The sequence below is a fragment of the Lepidochelys kempii genome, chromosome 21 (assembly GCF_965140265.1).
Source record: "Lepidochelys kempii isolate rLepKem1 chromosome 21, rLepKem1.hap2, whole genome shotgun sequence".
In the NCBI taxonomy this organism is placed as follows: Eukaryota; Metazoa; Chordata; order Testudines; family Cheloniidae; genus Lepidochelys; species Lepidochelys kempii.
In genome coordinates this window covers 8,267,863-8,288,219 of record NC_133276.1, presented here as the reverse complement: position 1 = coordinate 8,288,219, position 20,357 = coordinate 8,267,863, and the positions used below count along the sequence as shown (strand labels likewise).

Here is a 20,357-nt window from a genome sequence, read left to right as displayed (position 1 = left end):
GGATCTCCTGGATGGTTTGCTCGGGGATCTGTGAGATGGATGCATTTTCTTTTATTCCTATATGCTTCCTGGCTTAGATACCACTATTAGACCCCTTCTGCTCCTTTTTCAATTAAAACAAAAGAAATGTAGTTGCAGCCATATGTGTAGATTTGATACCGCTTTGATGGAGGATGTCTTGGTGCTTTGAAGACACACGTCTTGATTTGAGGGCTACAGTAACAATCGTTTAGACTGGAGTAATTTAGTCAGCATTCAGTTTTCAAAACATAGTTTTGCATATAGCTATTATCCTGCAAACCAGTGAATTCAGAGAAATTCAGAAGAAAAAAAAATCTCCCCTGTTCATGGAAATCTAACACATGCAGTTCAACAGTGGACAGTTAAAATACCTGTAATCTATTTTGGTCCAGTCTACGGAAGGGACCATTGGGAAAAAATGTTCTCCCTTTCAAGTTTAAAAAAAATAAAATCCACATATTTTTTGTTGTTGCTGCTGCTGTCAGCTACTTCTCTCTCTCTCTCTCTCTCTCATTATTCATCCCAGACATGCAGAAATACAGCAGCTCGGGCTTTTCTGGATTGTGTACAATTATTTGTCTATCTTGTTTGCATCTGAAAGAATTTAGATGCAGTTCCAGCGTAGGTAACCCGGTGCACTTTCACCCATTTCACTGAGCTATTCTGCAGAGAAATTGTAACACCTCTTACCAGGCTTAAAGCTATGATGATCGAATGGGACATGTTATCACAATATTGTAGCTGAAACAAAATCAGGCATACTACCTGCTAACAAAATAATTGGTATTTCTGTATCCGTTTTCATGAGTTCCAAAGCGTTCTGCACAAACAGCAACAGAAAGGTACATGTCTTGTGCTGACACAAATGTTAGACCATCTGTGGATGAACGCAGTTAAACATTGCCAAGGACTACGTATGGAAGGCATAGAATAGTCACTGGGTTCCCCTGTGTCTGCTTTACGTGGATCCTCAAGATGCTCACTGAAGTTTTACAGAGCAGTAAATAACTACGGGATTCTCTCGATTAATAGTGATAGGGCTACAATTGCTGGGTATTTATGATACCTCACGGTGCCTACAAATTCCACCTGATTAACTAGATGCAGGTGCAAAGGCAAATCATGGCCTTGAGACTCATCCTTATGCCTAAAATATTTCAGCTCCGTGTTTCTGAAGCAATACTTTTTCTCCCCAAATATGTGAGGAAATTGTCATAGAAGGATAAAAGGGCAGTGAGAAATGTGGAGATCAGAAAAGGATATTTACTAGAGGGGGGAGAGAGTAAAGATGCATGCCATGAGTCCAATGAACATAAGGTCAATGAAATAAAAAATGTCTCCATGCTCATAAGGGGGTCTGTCCCTTTCCAGTTGCTGTTGCACAGATGTAGACTGGTAGGAGAAATAGCTCTCTGTTACCAGCCGTGCTGCTTCCTGCTCCAAATCACACGTTTCAGGATGCTCTCAGCGCTGCATACAGCTCCTCCACTGCTTGATGCTATCAGACTGATCCTGTATGTTAAATTCATTTGCAGTCGTCCAATGATGAGTGGAAGGAAGTTTAGACTAACCATAAGGCATGTCATAGCTGATGTTAAACAGTCTACCAAAATAGACTGATTGTATTGTAAGTGAGCTGCAGGGGTAATTAGCAGCTTTCTCAGAGGGAAGCTGTGAAAGATGCAGAAACCCTGTATTGGAGCATAAGCTTGTCTGCACATAGGGCAGGGACTAGCACAATGGGGATCTGGTCCGTGAGTGGGGCTTCTAAAGCACTAGTGAAATACTCACCTGTCGTTATGAATAGAGCACTGACTTCTCCCCATCTGTGAGAATGGTACAAGTCTTCACAATTGTACCTTGTTTTTTTCATTGTATGTTAATTCCAAACCCCTCTTCTAATCTTTTAAACCAAGAGCTGTACACAGCAACAGGGTGGTGTCTGTGTCACAGAGTACTAGATTGCGTGTCTGGGGTTCTGTGATTTATTTTTGGGTCTGCTAGCTCACTTGCTGATGACTTTGGGCAAGTCACGTCTCCATGTTGTGCCTCAGTTTCCCCCTCTCTAAAATAGAAGTCCATAGTACTTCCCTTCCTCAAGGGGTGGAGTGAGGTATAATTGTAAAGTGCTTTGAGCTCTTGTAGAAATGAATTGGGAGAATATCTATCTCAAAGTGAGATTGAGCTCTTGAGGGGAAAACCTGCAGGTTGAAACGTGGCCACAGTCTTGGACTACAGAGGGCGCTGCTGCCCCTAGCAACACCATCCACCACGATTGCAAAGTGTCGTAAGCCTCTGCTGGAACATAGAGTTCTCCAGCATTCATACGCCTGTACTGGCTCCAAAACAACCTGGAAGAAAGATAAAGCTGGGCTGTAGAGTGGGGGACCGTTCTTATTCAGTACAATAGCCAACAAGCAGGCCTGCCTATTTCTCACCCCCGCACCTTCTACGATGCCTGTGTTCCCTGAGAACTGACATAGCCCTGCCTCAGAGTAGGAGGAAGAACGGAAGGGTCTGTTTCTGACTGAGCGAGTGGCAGGCAGAAGGAGTAAGGTAGAGTGAACTCTTACAATCGGGCTCTGTGTTTAGAGGGCTCCTTTTGCTTGGCTTTCCGCTCTCCTGAAACCTGTTGTGTTTGCTTTGCAAGCTGTGTTTTTCCGTAACGTGCAAATTCCTTTCCACCGAGCAGAGGTGGGTACAGACGCCTTCTGAGGAGGATGCACTGAGTGGTGGTAAGGTTCCTGAAATGTACAGTTAACCCTGAGTGTGGTGGGGTTGAGGGATTATTGCAGTTGAATGCCCCACTGCATGGAGCAATTGCGGTGCTACAGAGCACACAAATCTCTAGGTAGAAAAGTGCTGGGAGTGGAATTTGTCAGAGAAACTTTTCTTGCCCCAACCAGAGCTCACATGCTACACCAGGAGGTGTAGAAAAATCCAAGAGCCGACCTCAAACAGCCTGGTCCCTTTGTAGAAACAGCATTCCCAATCTTTATGTGTTGGAAGCAAATAGTTCAGCGCTAGGAATGTAGGTGGCCTGTTACAAGCTAATTGAGAGGTGGTCTCTGCCCCACGGAATTTAACATCTGAGACTACAGCATTGACTTTACAGAACAAATTACAGCCTGCTCCCGGCAACCTGGAGCCACATTTCCTGCCAAACACTCGGGCAGTGTGTTTTTATTAAAGATGAAGGTGGCACAGGTTCAGGTTAAATGTGAGTGCCCTTGTTTTATCCATGGCTATGGTCCTGTGTACTGAAGTAATGAAATCAAAAGCATTCCAACCCTTCCATTTCATGGTCTAAACTCGATTACCCTAACACGGACCGTTCCTTTAACAGGCTCTTGTTTGCAAGATCTTTGCTCCCTTCTGTGATTACAAGGGGCTTCGGTGGACAGACGGCATCTTCATTTGACAGACCTTCTTGTTCCCAATTTCTACTGCCCCCCTTAAATTTCTATTTAACCCCTTGACTCAGGGGAAGTTTGTTCCTTTTAGGAACATGGTTTCTGTGGAAAGCTCTGTGTTTTCATCTAGTATCTCTAGTGGCACTATACTTATGGTTCTTCCACTTTAAACGCTGCTTTTTTCCAAGAGACTCCACTGGGACAAACGTTTTCCTGCCCCATGTAAGTCAAAATTAAATCTGTCTGCCATGGGATGGGGGGGGGGGGCGGCGTTGTCATTTGTGTGAAGCATAAGCTTTATTTTCGCACAGACTCTCAGTGGGTCATTCTTTGCCTAGATGGTTGTTTAAAGTGAGTTTGACTGTGGCTCTTTGATATGATCCCTGGATTTGCACAGAGGCTTTCATATGTGGCTGAAAACAAACTCATGAGCCATTTGGATGCTAAAAATCTCATTAGCATCAGCGGAAAGACTCAGGGTTGTTTCCTAGAGTAATTGCTTGTTGTCCATATGCTCATATTTGAAGCCAGGAAATGAATGCCGGACCACCATGCCAGTGGGCTCTCTGGGTCAGAGTGCATGTGGTGGTGCTTGCAGTGGGCTCAACCCCAAGGTACAAAGGCAGAGGCTTTGTGTGGCTGGCTGGCTGCCTGCTGATCTTGGGTTAGCGCCACCATTTACACCGACAGCCGCCTTGGGAAGAAGAATCAATGGGTTTAGAAACTGGGTTGGCATCAGAAGGTCAGAAAGGATCCTGAAGAGTCTGGGCCAGTGCTCTGTGCAGCAGTCTGGCCTGTCCCAGCCATGATGCACGTTGCAATGATGATTCCTGAAAGCCCCATGTGTTGTGTCCTAGGGCCTGACTCATGCTGCTTTGCCTTGCTGCAAACCCAGAGGCCTGATTTCTGCTCCTAATATGGGCTCGTTGTCCCAAAGAAAGGGGCAGCGGAAGTCGTTAGTGACCCCACTCTGTGGCTGGATAGACTGGGGGACCTGGGTTAAAACAGTAGGGAGAATAGATCACTTTTCATCAAAACTATGGTAAATATCATGCCTGGGGAAGTTTATTGGGGCCTTTATGATGGCCTTGGCCACTGTTTCCCCCTTTCCTTCTGTCAAGCCCCCGACCCAAGCGCTCTGACTGCAGGATGCTAAAAGGCCAGATTCAGCAAAGTTTATTAGCACAGGCAACCTGCCCCGAAAGCTGGCCAGGATGGAAGGTGGACAGTGCAGTCTCCTTCCTGTGTCATGTACTTTGACATTCACACCCACCAGAGCAAAATTACCCTGGCTGCAGCATTTCTTGGGAAAAACAAGTCAAGGGCATGTTGCTTCCTCTCAGCCACACCGGCAAGAAGAATGGCCGTGCCCTGCTCTGACGCTTCACGTTCACATAAGCTCTTTGACGCACGGATCAAATGTTAGTTCACTGAGCCTCCCAAGACCCGGTGGGGAGGTGAACGTTAACTCTAGCTTCCAAAAGAACCATGGAGCTACTGTGGGACTTGGCCCAAGGAATGGTAGCAAGTCAGTGGCTGCACCTGACTCCCAGGCCTCTGCAAGGGTGGGACTCAAACTTGGGGGACCTCAGTCGCCTGCTCTAGCCAAGAAACCTCATTCCCTCCCGCAGCTTGGGCTTGAAGTCTGGAGTCCTACGCGTCACCTGTACTGATCACTCTCCTGCACTACCGTGGGTGCTAACACCAGCTGATTCTTATAGCAGGGAGGCCATCTGGGCAGCAACAAAAATGGACTTCTGTGCCCACCGCAATTACCTTTCCACTCAACATTTCTGACTCCCATCTACCTGGATGCTGTGGGACAGAGATGTGGTGAACCAAAGCTAGAACAAGAGACTGCAGTGCACTGTCTTAGGCCAATCTAGCCTTTTGTACGTGTCCTTTATTGTGTTCATGGAGGAGCACTAACCAGAGTCTCAAAAGTACCTAGCAACAAGCAGATGCCATGGGGACAAGTCCAGGTTTTCCAAACGCACTGGAAAATTCTGCCCTTAACATCTGTTCTTCAGTTCCCCAAACCGTAAATATTTCTCTCTGCCCAGGGGCTTTCATAATGGTTGATAAAGAACTCGGAGGTCCTAGGCTAAAAAGTGCCGTGAGGAGCAGTGTATTCCTGTTACTCCAGCTTTGCTGCCGGTGGGTAACGCATTTGCTCTGTAAATAAATCAAAGCTTTCTAGGGCGGTCTACACTGCCCCCTCTGTGCTGCACAGACCTCTCCGTTATACCTGTGCCAGGCCCCGGAGCTGCACCAGTGTCAGTGAGAAGGGAACTTTGGCTTCTCTGTTGTGTTTGCCCACTGAGAGCAGTGGCTATTGAACAATACGAAGCTGGTGCTTTGGAACCGAGCTGAGCTGTGTCCTGCTCAGATGTCTCATGGGTAGTGGTAACTACAGAACTGCTACCGCTCTCTCCTTTCCTTCCAAATTTTGGGGCTTGTCCCCTGCAGCTGCTGCACCACGGAGCAGAGCTCTAGGCTACCCCTGCTTGCCCAGGTGCAGATGGCTGAGCAGGATTCATAAGGCATCATCGGCGGGTACCAGGCTCCTAGTGAAGATGGCCTTTTAAGTCAAGGTCGCAGCAGGCAGCAGCATCCGCTCGTCTTTCAAAGGCTTTATTCTTGATTGGGGCACATCACAGCATGTCTCAAAACACTCCCCCCGAACAGTGTCTCGGAGGCTTATCCCTTTATCATAAATCAGCAGCAGAGCTAATATTCATGTCTAGGAAGTGAGATCGTATCAGAGCCCCATGCTGGGCTTCGAACTGGGTGCGTGGTGAGGCATGCATGGGTTTGGAGTGTGAAGCAAAGGGGGGGACTGCGGCAGGAACTCTTTATCAGAGAGGAAACTGTACTGTACTTAAACAGGAGAGAGAGGGTTCTGTGTGCATGCAGCACCTTTGCCACGACCATTAAAGAACATCTGCTACAGGGCACGCTCTGCCATCTCATGTTAGTACCCTGGGCCGATCGATGCGTTGCATTCATGCAATAGTGTCAATCACATACCGGCCAGCAGACAATTAACTAATGGCTCAGATTATACTCAACATTCAGAGGACAGGGTAATTCAAGAAGACAAAATACCAGAGGTTCTGAAACATAAAGCTACCTGGCTGTGAACCGAAATTTTCCCTTAAAAATATTTTTTTAAGCTGACATGATGATTGACGCCTATCACGCTTTTCATTCATAGATCTTGATGTGCCTTACAAAAGTGATCAAGTATCACAAGCCCCATTTTAAAGAGGGGGAAACCGAGGCATGGAGCGAGAGGAAGGGATTTGCCCCAGGTCAACCAGTGAGTCAGTGGCAGGGTTAGAAGTCAGATGTCCTGACTCTGAGTGTCAGGTCTAGCCCCTTCCCCACACTGCATCCCTTAACTTCTGATCATACTAATTCTGAAGGAAATTCCTCCTTTGAAACTAGAGTTATAAGCAATTTTGAGGCAGATTCTGCCCTGATTTTCACCCCAAGGACAGTGGGATTGCTGTGAATAATGGCAGAATTAGGGGCTTACTAATTTTCTTAGCTGAAAGTGTGTTCCTTTCCTTTAAACAAACAAAACAATGTCTCTTTGTGTTTGTGGAGCACCTAGTGCAACAAGACCTGATCCGGATAGGCATTGCTATAATATAAATGCTTAATAATAATACATTAGTAGAGGTTCTGCCCAGATGCAATGGGCTGACCACGCAGAAGTTACAGATCCTCTGGGACATTTCCATAAAGGTAGGGGCTTATGCTTGCTACCTGCTTTCCCAGGGAGAGAGGCACAGATGCGTATGGCTGTATGTGAACAGCATGCATAGCACAGTGGACACCACTATAAACCGGGCATTTGTCTCCAGCGGACACTCCTAAACTGGCTACGCTGTTTGCAGCGGCCCCCATGCTAAGTACAGAGACCAGCCCGGCAAACAGAAGTACTATGGCTGGAATTTTCAGAAAGGTTCAGCCCCCTGGGAACGCACTGAAACAAGTTGTTAGGTGGTTTTTCGGAAGAGCTCATTCAGCACATTGGCAAATTCAGACCCAGCTGTGGGGGCTGAGCTTTTTGGAAAAATCTGGCCCCAGGAGATGGTAAACAGTGACATTTTAAGGACACCCACCGGAGCTGTTGTGTTTGCTTGCAGAGTTGGATCCAGTTCGTAGAGCCAACCAGACGTGATCCCCCAAACTTTTTGCTTTCTACGCAACACTGAGAATGTGAGGAAACCATACGGACACCATTTGGTTCCCAAGACCTGTATTTACTGACGCTAGACAAAGCTACAAGGCCTAGCTAGGTAAGTACACTGCTGCCCTGTTAGCTTCTGATGGCTTTTGCAATAGGAGACAGAGGCCCACTAGAGAATCCCAAATTATCTAATGGAGGGATTCTGCCCCATTCCTATAGACTACACTAACCCCTAGGAGAAGCACATTCACATCTCTAAGGTTATTTTGGGGAACAAAGGTGGCAGGATCGGTCCCATGGGTCATAAACACGTCAGTTACAGCCTCCACCCTGCCAGATCAATCAGCAGGGCCTGGAAAGTCCAACTTCCCTCCAACACCAGAGTGACCCTAGGGGCTTATTGTGCATGGCCTTTATTGTTGTTTCCTTCACAGCGTCCTCCTGTCTGTGTCGCTAGGGGGCTTCACTCTGCCCGTGGAGCCAGCCCCAGACACCTTCTCTCCAGCAATAGGTGGGCCTAGGTGTGTGGTGGGTGGAGCAATGATGCTAGCCCTACCTCAGGTCACTATATAGATGGGGTTGCAGGCTGTGCCTGCTCCCTAAGGGGGGGCCTACCTAAGCACTCCCAAACACATGCCTTCCTGTCTCCAGGCTTTGTGGGAGCATCTGCTCCCCACCCAAGGTAAGCGCAGGGGAGAGGACTCCCTGTGTTCTCATCTGTATCGTGATCCCAGTGCGAAGGGGCTGGTGCTGCAAGGTGCAGGGCGCTGTCTGCACTCATGGAAGTTAGTGGGGATGGAAGGTGGATGACCAGGCACCTAGGCAAGGTCCAGGGAAGGAGTCCAGGACTGAGAATCTGAACGTGCAGTTCCACATCTCAGCTCATTAGTGGGCAGCGAGTCACCGAAGAGCTGCTGTTTTGGCAGTGTGTGCGGTGGTGGGGGCTGGTGGCTTTTGTTTATGGCTGTGTTACCCAGCTCCTCTAAAAGGGCCCCTTGGCTGCAGTGGGGGATGGAGTACCTCGGGGGGTCTGTATGTGTGTTACCTGGAATGCCATGTATGTTCCAATCCGATGGGGCCTATTGTTGCCCGGAGTCTGTCTCTGAAGTGTGTGGGAGGCTGGGGGTATATGTTACAAGGCAAGGCAATGAGGCCATCCCAAGTTGATCGAGTTTCACGAGACCTGATGTTCCCTCTTCCCCCTCAAGTTTATAGATTCGCTGCTCTGTCCCCTCCTCCTGCTTCTCACAGCCACGGCTGAGCGTCTCCCCTTCCCCTGCAGTTGTGACCAGGCTGATGGCAAAATGATGTCTGCGAGGAGGGCAGTTTTCTCTTACTGATTCGTAGGCCAGGAGGGATCCTGGTGATGATCAATCCAGGGCCATCCTGCTCGGGGGCTGCTGTACAGGATGAGAGGCAGTCCTCACTCTGTGATCGGCCCCCGCCTGTTCTGTTCTGTTCAGGTTTTTCTCCTCTGCTCATCACTGGAGTATCTTGAGTCCCTGGAGGGATTTTTGAGCCTTTCGGGGTGGAGACAGAAAATTGCTCCTGTGTTTATTTTCACCCCTTTGCATAGGGCTCAGGTTTTTACATAGGAGAGAGCAATGCAAATAGGCCCTCAGCTGGGGATGCTGTGCAAACAGGAGGCAAGCGACCAGGACCGTTTCCTCCTTTCCCCTCCTGGGTGAGGCTGGGGCTATAGATAGGGCAAAGGCCCCTTTCTGGGAGGTGCTCCAGGTGGGTTGGTCTTCAGCAGCTTTTGTACCAGATTAGAAGAGGCGCCGGGGAAAACACTGAAGCAGGTGTAAGGGGACATAGTTCCACCAGAATCAACGGAGCTGCGCTGCTTTACACCTGCTGTGCCACCAGGAAACTCCTTCTCTGGCAGAACTCCCTCTTTTCAGACCTTCCCGGACACAGGCTCCCCGGGGTAGCCCCAAGAGAGAGGCATCTGGTTTTCATGAGGGTCGCTGGGAGACCACAGTCAGACAGGCCTAGTCCAGCACCCTTCAGTGCAGCCAGTCCGATGCTGGGCACTTCCCTGAGACAGCTGATAGTGGCACTGAGCAAGCTCAGTCGCAGGTCACTGGGGGGAAAGGACAGCCTTGTGGTGAAGGCACTGGACTGAGACTCAGGAGATCTGGATGCAGCTTGCGGCTCTGCCACAGCCTGCATGTGTGGGCTTGGGCAAGTCACTCCATCTCTCTGGGCCTCAGTTCCCCATATGTAAAATGCGGATAATGATCTGTTCAGCCCTTCTTTGTCTTAGCTGTGTAGAGCGCAAGCTCGCCAGGGCAGGGGCTGTCTCGCACTGTGTGTGGTAGGTGCTACAGCAGGGCAAAAAGACTATTATTATTTGGAGGAGGAGGGATGGAGAAGCCGGTATCACCGTAATGTACCCCACAGGGCCAGATTCTGATCCCCTTAGTTCCATGGCATAGTGCCTTACTTCTCAACGGCACTGCTCGAGGCTAAGGTACTAAATGCCCCATGTGGTAGGAGATCAAGATCTGGCCCTGGGGGGTGTATTGGGGCAATCTGTGCTTCTCAAACTCTCTTCCTCCAAATAATAATCAGCCTTTGTTCTTGCGCCATTCATCCAGGGGGCCCGGTGTGCTGCCCGAATGTGCTTAAAAGCTTCCTGTTTTACAGTGAGTTGGCAAAATCTCACACTAGCTGGGAGTCCTGATTCCCAGCCCCATTGCTTTAGTCACTAGGCTCTGATACTTCGCAGTAAGCGTGAAAAATAACTGCTCTCTCTCCTCCTTTTCTTTCCACCTGCTGTTTCTGCTGGCTCCATCTTTGCATCCATTTGTTCTCTTCCCAGCTGGGAGCATGAAGATGCTCAGGGCAAGTGCGAGGAGTGACCTCAAGTGCAAGCCAGCCGGGGTTCCCCTGGATGTTCGCTTGCTCTGAGTTACTCCTTACTTCCTGGTGTCGATGGGCCTGGGCACTTCCTTCCAAGCTGTTACCCTGCTTCCTGGGGAGCAGAGGCCTGGCAGGAATCTATTCAGGGCAGGAAATGAGTCTTTTTCACACGTCTGTTCCTTTACAGCTCATGGCAGGAGGCTCTGTGATCTTTAGGGACTGGGTTTGGGTTGTACGCAGAGGACCAGATTCTGCTCCTGGTCACGCAGGGTGTCTCCACCCCGCCCTGAGATCAAAGGTGTAATGAAGTGCAGAGTGCAGCCTGGACCCTCTGTTCCTCAGCGTTTCTGAAAGGTGCCCAAATCCCTTTCACTTCCTGGCGGTCCCTTGGAAACTGCCAGCCCTGCTCCTGGAAGGGGTTAATCTCCTGCGGGCTGTGAGGGAACTGAAAGTGTCTCTATCACAGGGGTATCCAGTCCCCTCCTTTAACAGGCCTTCAATGCAAAGGGCACCATTTGCATGTCTGTGGGTGTTTGCTTTGGTGCCTGGCCAAACTCACTGCGGTGAGGGAGGTGGGGAGCGGACCCCCTGCCAGTCACCAAGGGTAAGGAACAAGCAGGAGCAATTTCAAAGGGGCTTCCGCCTTTCCTTTGGTCCCCACACTCATCGGCTGCAGTCTCCCCTGGTGGTAGAACCATTCCCTGGCTGGGGGTTAATTTGTGAGTTGCTTTTAGGGTGTCTCACCCTTGCTAGGAAGGAAGGATTTTGCAATGGGTGGGAGGGGACATAAAAATCTCACTCATTCACACTGCCATGGAATACCTGCCTTGGCACGCTTGCCCCTGCACTGTGGTGCTCTGGCACTCATACACATGTGCACACATACTCTGGAAAATGTGCCTGCCTCCTTATTCCGCATCCCCCTCACAGAGCCTGCCTGGCCCTCAGGAAACCTCCGTCTACCATGTGGCTGGGCTCTGCAGTGAAAGCAAACAATGGGATCCCCAGAGACGACAATGCCCCATTGTCCTTTGAAGCCATAACAATGAAACAATAGCCCACAGTCTGCTTCGTTCATTCCCGGGCCCACCCCCTGCAGCAACGCCCTGTATCCCTGCTGCTGTCTGTATTCGGGGGCTCATGCTGTCCCCATAGAACCTCCCAGGCTCTGATTTGTCCTGGATGCCCCGGCTGACACACGTGCACCCCAGTTGTAGCAAGATGTCCCTCAGAGGAGAAGGAAGCAGCCTCTAGCTGGTCTTTTATTGTGATGGTTTCATTACTAGCGATGGAAAAGTCCTATTAAGTAATCCCGTCCCTCCCCACCCTGGAGGACAATGGGGCGTTGTTGTCTCTGGGGCTGGCCATTGTTTGCTTTCACTGTAGCTGTGGTCCCTCGAGGGTTGCTGATGCCTCATGTTCTTGATGACGAGGGAGAGGCTGTTATAACACGGACTCTTCTCCCACATGCTTGCTCCTCTGTGGAGGGGCAAGCAAAGCCGGTGCTGGTGACAGAGCCACGGGAGAGGGGCAAGGGGACTTGGTAGGCAAGGGAGAGCAGGGATGGGGCTTCAGGGGGCACTGCTACAGCGCCGTGCGTGCCGAGGGAGTTTCACCAGGTCAGGTAGCTGGAGCAAAAAGTGCCAGAGGGCTTTAGAGCAGAAATTGTAGGGGAAAGATGCTCGTGGACTGCAAAACCCCCGGAGTTCCCCATCCCAGCACCGCAGCCCCCTTACTCTGCGCTGCCAGGCCGTTCGTCCGGTTTGAAGCTGGACAGTCCTCTTTTCCCATGGTTTTGTCCCCTGTCCACTACTGAGACAACACCAGATGTGGTTTTGTCCGGGATGGCGGACGGGGGATGCCGTTTTGAAGAGCACGCCGTGCCACCCCGGCCGGTCTGACCTTGCACGCACCATGTGTGTGAGGTCACACTGGTGGGGTGGGAGGAGAGAGAGAGAGAGAGACAGTTCCTGGGAGTACCAGAACATCCAGTATTCTGGGGATGTGGCAGTGACCACCCTCCCCCTACAAAGTCCCCAGGAGCCAGAGATGCAGGGAATGCCATGCTGTGATTTTTGCTTCTTTCATCGCACAGGCGTGAATTCCCTTGAAACATGCCACCCGGGTTGCAGTTGCCCCATTGGCCCTGTCTGCAGGTCCCGCGCACCACAGCAGGAATTTGAATGTGCAAAGCACCAGGAGGAGCTGGTACTGTTTCAGGCCCTATGGAAATGCAGAAAGAAGACGGGGATGGAGGGCAAACAACAATGAAAATCTGCCACAAGGAAATTTAACTAGGTCCCTGATTTTTGCTGTTGTTAAAATCCCTTCCCCACTGGGTCCTGGCTTGCATACAGAAGACTGTGATGATTCGGACCAAGAATCCATTTTATCCAGAGATAAGCATGGCCTGAAATCTGAGGCATCCCTGGTATCCAAGGGTCCAGGTGTCCCTGGCTGGCATCAGGGCTCCGTGGCACCATTCAGATCCAATCTCTATAAAGGGTCAAATCAAAGTCCTGGACCCAGGTTGGCCCAGTGGACAGAGCACTGGGCTGAGAATCCGACCTGGGTTCTGCTTCTGCCATTGAGCCTGCTGTTTAAGCTTGGGCAGGTCTCGGTGCTCAGTTCTGCCCTCTGCAGAATGTGGGAAATGCTAGCTGTCCCCCTCTGGGGTTCTGTGCGATCAACGGATGAAAATGACCATCTGAGAATTTCTGTGCAGCTGAGTGACCCCTGATTGGCTAAGAACTGTGCGCACTCCAGCTTGTCCTATCTTGTTGATCGGTGCTTCCCAAACAGTTGTTCCCGACCCTCCAGAGGATTACGGGAAGGGTCTAGATGGGTCACTACTTCCAGGTGGATTAGTCCATCACTCACGGGGCCCTGGCTTAGGCAAACACACACTTCTTCCGACTCAGTGTAGGGGGGTTGGATAGTGAGCCAGCCCTGTTCTCCCCCAGCAGCAGCCGCTCCTGTCCCACAGGGCTGGGCCCGGCTCCCTGCTTTGGGCGTTGTGCCCTGATGCACAGTGTCGCAGCGCTACTCAGATTTGGCCGGGCCGCCCCTCCATGTCTGTACAGCACCTTGCACAATATACCACCCTATTGATTGGCCAGTGGACACTACCACATGATAAGTGTTTAAAACTTCTATGACTATTTATTCAATAACCTTCACCTTTAGGGAGGTTTGAATCCAGCTCCGTACATATAGGATTGCTGGATCTGGGACTCTGCTGATGGCTGGGCTGTGGTAGTCAGCTTCCCCACCATAGCTGACATCCAGGTGCCATGTTCCCCCAAAGTTTGGGAGGGTTCATATCTGCAGGAGGTGGGGCCAGGCCCCTCTCTTAGTACCTATCAGCAGCCAAACCCACCTGAATAGGTAATGAATGGAGGAGAGAAAAGAGCCCTGAGTACATTGTGTTTCCAATGGGCCGAGAACAATTGCTAAATACAAATCACACAGAGAATGGAGAGAGAGAGACAAAAGAGAGAACCCCAGCACAAAGGAGAGGAATGAAATGGCAAGTAAAGTCAAACAAAAAGGAGCCAGGCTGAGACAAAAGAAGGGAACAATATCCCCGAGGCAATCGGCTCCCGAACAATAGGGGCAGTGACAGCAGCACAAAGGCACCAGTGTTTGCAAGTAGACGTTATCTCACACAGCCACTGGCAGGCCTGGCCGCGGCGCTTCTATTTTCAGGGTTGCTTTTGTGCGGCGCTGAACAATATTCCTTGCATGGTTGCAGATATAAAGATGAGGGGGGTTTGGGTCGCTCTTCCCTGCCCAGTGCCAGCTCGGTTATAAAACCAGGTTCAGCCCTTCTGAGGACGGGGAAAGGGGGAGAATGTTTGGCTCGGCGTAGCTGGTTCCGTTTCTGTTCCGATGCCGTGGGGGGCCCAGTTTTGTCGGGTCAGGGGTGAGCATCTTTCAGTTCCTGGCCTGTTCTTTTCCTTTCGCCTGTCTGGACAGTGCTAGCGAGGTGGCTATAGAAACACAGCTACCCACAGTCTTAAGAGTTCCCTGGCGGGGATGGGGAATGGGCGAGCTGGCCTTGCCTGCATGGGAGATTTCAGCCAGGGGTAGCGAGCCGCTGTCATAACTATGCTGGTCGCACTCTGTTCTGGGTCAGTTCCAAACCGATGCCTCAGCCACTATCAAACCGATGCCGCGGGATAATGCCCTGTGCCCTCAGGGGTAGGAGGCGCTCATCATAGTCAGCACTGAACCAAGGCTATGGCTAGTACCGGCCTCATGTTTCAGTAGGGTGCAGAAGCTTGTGGTGCTGTCAAGCTTCCCATCTGGAGGATGTTTAAAATGGAGGCCCTGACTCACTGTGGTCATTAAAGAGCCCGTGGCACTTTTTGCGAGTTGATGGGTGTTAACCCCAGTGTCCTGCCCAGATGCCAAGGAAGGGGATACTTTCTGCCTTCCGAAATTCCCTTCTCCTCACCTTGCCATTTCAGTTGGACATGGTATTATTTTTGACTTCCTGAGCTAAACCACTGTGTTCCTGTGCATTGCTACGCAGCTGCTGCATCCTTTCCCAGAGGTAGCTGTCGGGCAGCGATTGGTTTAAGCCAGTCAGTAGTTTCTGCTTTCTCCATCAGGCAGTTCGGAGACTCCTTTGGAATGAAAGGCGCTGCCCTTCTTGGCTCCGCTCCCCGAGCTGTACATTTGGCCGAGTGCAGCTTGTGGCCTGGAAAGCACACCTGGGCAAACCAGAATGGTGGCTTTCAAATGTTTACGTCTTCACTTGGTTGGCGCTGACGGGAGACGCCTCCCAAGTCCTGCTGGAGTCAGCCTTGCTACCGGCAGGCTTGGAAAAACTCCCTGCCTTTGTCCCTCAACTTGCCCCCTCGCCCCCCGCTGCTTCCTGGTCCGTTACATCTATGCTTTGCAGCCTTTCAGGCTAGGCAGGCAGCGAGCTGTACCCATGGTGCAAACGTCACTCTCTTTGCTGCTAGCGCCTCCTTCTCCTTCCCTCTCTGGGGATTTGTTTCATCCGCCTCTTGTGTTTCGTCACAGGGCACTAGACTGGGACTCAGGACACCTGGGTTCTGTTCCTTGATCTCCCACAAAATTGTTCTTCTGTGGATCCCATAATGCCTCCCACTTTCTGCTTCGTGGATGTGACCCAGTCTATCACTATTTGGCAACAGCCGGCCTGTTTTGCTGCATATTAGGTTACAGTAGTGAAGTTTTCTCTTCTTTTATTCAACAAACAAGTAGCCAAGTCTCCAGGACTGAATCTGTGACCGGGCCCAGCTATGAAATAACGTTCCTACGTACACTCCAAATCATCCACTCCCCTTCTTGGACCTCACACGGGACCTTCTTGTGTCACTTTCCCTCCCCTGGCCCTTTTCATGATCATCCCACACTTTGAAAACCACAAGCCTTACATTGCATGAAACTAGGCTGCCACAAACTGGTGAGGTTTCATCAAGCTACTGTAAGTCATGCAGAAAAAACGTCACCTTGTGGAAAGAGAAGTCAGGGTGTTGAGAAGAGAATGCTATAGAAGCCCCATATCAGTACTGATCTCCTAAGACACCCAGCTTTAGCAGATGGGTTTAGCTTTCACTTGAAAGGCCTTATTTCTGATATTGATCGTGTTATCTGAAGGATACATCCTGTTGCTAAATTTGGCTGTTTTCTTAGTTCAACAGCTGCTGTTGCAGTAAGCTAAATGGAGTTTCAGTGGAGGTGGGTTTTGCATACTACGAACTAATGATGAATCCCTGATTTCACATTGCACTGGAGAACAGGTTTCAGAGTAACAGCCGTGTTAGAGAACCAAGACTTTCTAGAGATGCTGAAGTAAGTGGTGTTGCACCATGCCACTTCCTGCCCCATTTGTACTCACAGCATGACCAGACTTCAGGACAAAATGCTTTCATGGGAAAATATTTGGGACTTTAAATCAAAACAAACTAGCAGCTGTTCTTAAAGTGGAAAGTGGTTCTCTAAAAAAGACAGTGAGACACGAACAGTGCTGTCCATGTAAGGGCCTGATTATGATTTGAGCTAAACCAGTGTAAATCAGGAGTCATTCTACAGAAGGCATTGGAATCAGATCAGTGTGAAACTAGGGCATGGGGGAGGAGAACCAGGCCTATAAAACAGTATCACTTTAAGAGTCCAAATATTTTTTTCTACCAGTCAGCACTGCGAATTCTCCACTGAGAAGCAAGCTGGGTTCTTTCTGTCCTGTGCATCTTCCAAGCTCTCATAAATAAGAACCCGTTCCCCCACTCCCCTTTTACAGTGGTTGTTTGGGATAAGGGAATATGCTTGTTGGAGATGATTGCTTAGTTCAGGTTTCAGAGTAGCAACCATGTTAGTCTATATCCGCAAAAAGAAAAGGAGTACTTGTGGCACCTTAGAGACTAACAAATTTATTGGAGCATAAGCTTTCGTAACAAGCATATTTCCTTGTCCCAGACAACCACTGTAAAGGAGGTGTGGGGGAATGGGTTCTTATTTATTTATTCCTCCTCTATGATGGATAGGGAAAACCACTTTCTTTCTGCTTGTTTTTTACATGAGACATTCAGGTCTTACCTACTCAACAGACACTATGGAGGTCTAGAGAACGAGTGACATTACAGGAGTGAAAGTTGAGCAACTGAGATGGGAAGGGATTTGTGGGGAGACTTGTTAAAACTTCTTGTTGATTGTTTACTTCGGTTAATACCCATTTAACGCCTTGACCAAATAACCTTTTAGATAAAGGATGTATTTGTTAAAGATTTAACAGTGAAGGTATGAGAGCTTGGAAGGTGCACAGGACAGAAAGAACCCAGCTTGCTTCTCAGTGGGGAATTCGCAGTGCTGACAGGTAGAAAAAAATATTTTGACTCTTAAAGTGATACTGTTTTTATAGGCCTGTAGCTCACAAAAGCTTATGCTCAAATAAATTGGTTAGTCTCTAAGGTGCCACAAGTCCTCCTTTTCGTTTTGCTTAGTTCAGGTTTCACTGGCTGTGTCAGTGTTCTGAATAGGTTTAATAAAAGAGATGACCTCACCCACCTTGTCTCACTAATATCCTGGGACCGACACGGCTACAATAACACTGCATGTATCTACATTTGCAAGTTAATTTGATCTTGTTCTACAAGCCACGGAGAGAGAGAATCTGGCTGTTTCTGATATTATTTTGCTAGGCAAGCACTCTGTGCTACAGTTAGCTGTATTTAAATCCTCCCTAAGCCTTAATATAATAATAACAATAATAATAATTAGCAATAATACTCTGCACTTCTCTAATGCCTTGCATCTAAACAGTACGCATGCTAATTAATTAAAGCCAGGCAATCCTCATCTACCTTCCACAGTGAGGGAAAATCATTGCTAAATAAATTCTTAAGAAAGATCACAAAGGCAGGGGAATCCAGGCACTGAAACAAGACAAATGCGGATTTAAAGACAATCAGGACCAAGACCATGTGACACGAGAAGTGGACAAGGCAGGAGAAAAGATAAAAACCCAGGCAAATGGCAGAGGCAGGAAACAACCAAAAGCTTTAAAAAAAAAAAAAAAAAACGAAAGAAAGAAAGAAAGGAACCAAGATGAAGGGAGCAACAAAGGATCAAAGAGAGGAGTACCCAGAGGCTGAACAAAGACATCGGAACAAAGAGCGAGCTGGCACAAAGGACCAAAGAAGGGAGAACAAAGAATGGAGAACAAAGCAACTAAAAAGAAAACAAAGACGCTGGACAAGAAAAGCCCCTCTGTTAGAGCTGAGCTTTTGAAGGGGTCCCAGGACACGTGGGGCTGGGTGGGTGGGTTAGATGTGGGGGGATACACTGATTTATGTTGCGTTACTGAGTGAAAGGTGCTGTGGTGTCCAATGTGGGTGAGGAGAAGGGTTTGTTATGGGATGCATTGGGAGTGGGAGCAGAGGACCCAGGAGCATTTGATTTGCTTTTGAATCAATAGGCCCAAACCAGAGCCCATGTGAATTTAGGGGGAAAGGCAGATATATGTCCAGTCTCTATGGCTCTGCTTTTCTCTGGGCGCCTTTAGCTGCCTTCTAGACTGCTCTTGACGCCGAAGTGAATGACTCTGTGATCACATCCTTTGTCTGGCCCAAGCTGCTCACCGGATGTTTCCAACTATCCAAAGAGTAGGTTGGCTTGGATCTGAGCTCAGAATTGCCCCCTTCTCTAGAGTAACCGTTTCCGGCCAGTTCTCTCTCCCCATCTCTTCCACGAAGATCACACCACTCACAGATCCAAAATGGTGGTGTTTCAACCACGCCTGCCTTCCACCCTGCCGAGTTCCTCATGCAAAGTTAATGCAGCCAACCCACCTGCCCCATTATGTTGAAAGGGGACCCCAAGCCAAGGACTGGGGCTGAGCGTCCTGCTGATACAGCCCAACTAAGCCACGGGACGCATGAATGGCTCAGGTCCCCCTCTGGTCTGTTAGACTCTAGCAGGACCCATAGGATTTATGGACTTGCTGCAGGGACTGGCCTTGCCCTGCAGCAGAACAACTGGGGGGCAAATTTCTGCAAGGATTTCTTTCCATTTCACCCCTCCAAGGGTTTTCTTTGGGGAATTCAAGGCCCTCTAGTCAGGTGTATTATTACCAGATGAAAACCCATTCTTTCGCCTGGAGCTAAAGCACATTGTTATCTTTAACCAGGTGATAAGACAGTTTGGCCTCACCCATATGGGTCAGACCAAAACATTTTATCTTGTTTCAGCCAGAACAGATTTTTGACAATACTTAACTCATTTCTTTGGGCTGTCCAGAGAGGGGCAAAATGCCGTCACAATAAAAAGCATAAAGGAGCAGGGAAAGACCCCTTAGATCATCAAATCTACCTCTTTGCCATGGAGGGCTCTAGTCCCCTGATAGGGGACAGATCAGATATTCAAGATCTCGGTGGATCTTGTTTTAACCTGGGTTAATAATTTCATCTCTGGTTATTAAGACTAAGTCTACACTAGGAACTTCCGCAGGTATAATAACATTGGTAAAGATTGTGATAAAAATGACATTTTTTAATACTGGCAAAACCCCTAGTGTAGATGCAGTTGTACCAAAAAACATTGCTTTTGCCAGCATAGGTTATTTGCCTTCGAGAATCGGTATGAGCAACACCATCAAAAGCCCATCTGCGTCTACACTAGGAGGGTTTGCCAGGGTAGCTATACCAGCAGAACTCTTCTAGTGTAGCCCTGTCCTAAGGTCTGGACAGGCACATAACCCCAGTGAAATCCGTGTGGCCACAGTGTCTGATCCATCCAGAGCAGCTTTCAGAATCAGGGTCCAACAGACAGAATTCCTAAGACTCGCCTTCATTTCTCCCCATTGATGCTGTTGGTTTGCTTTACCTTGGTTTGCATTCTTGGGAGAGTGAAGCTAGCCTAATCAGTTTCACTTTCGGAGGGCCTTTGGGGGCTAGCATGAATCTAAGGATACAGCCACTGTCTGGTTCTCCTGCACTGGCTAGCGCTGATGTCTGGGTTCCTAACACTGTGGGAACATTTACATTTAAAAAAAAAACTGTTGTAATTGGAAATGACAAACTAACCAGGGAAACACTTCAGTTCGTAGTGGCCTAAATTTGTTCCCTATCAAGTCTAAATTTGGAACCAAATCTTCTTGACGGCATTAGTGTAACCCAGTGGTCAGTGTGTGTTATGTGTCCCTCTCTGTATCTCTTCGTAGCAGATGTGAGTCTGTTACAGCTCCTAGCCTACTACACAGCTTGGCCTATTAGCATAAGCTCTAGAGACTCATGCTTTTAGTTCTGGAGATCTTTCACTCACCTCTCCCCCGCTCCCCGTGCCAGACGAAATGATTGCTGACTCATTACCTTTAAGGAAAA

The 20,357-nt window shown here is 49.0% G+C and overlaps 1 protein-coding gene across 1 annotated transcript in view; it reads left to right on the top strand.

Moving 5' to 3' along the window:
• The first annotated feature begins 2,110 nt into the window (after positions 1 to 2,110).
• Positions 2,111 to 20,357, top strand: part of SOX13 (SRY-box transcription factor 13) — a 90,762-nt gene continuing 72,515 nt past the window's right edge. The window contains exons 1-2 of the mRNA XM_073319825.1: positions 2,111 to 2,577; positions 7,592 to 7,744. The gene's annotated coding sequence lies outside the window, so the exon portion shown is untranslated. The remainder of the gene's footprint in view (positions 2,578 to 7,591; positions 7,745 to 20,357) is intronic.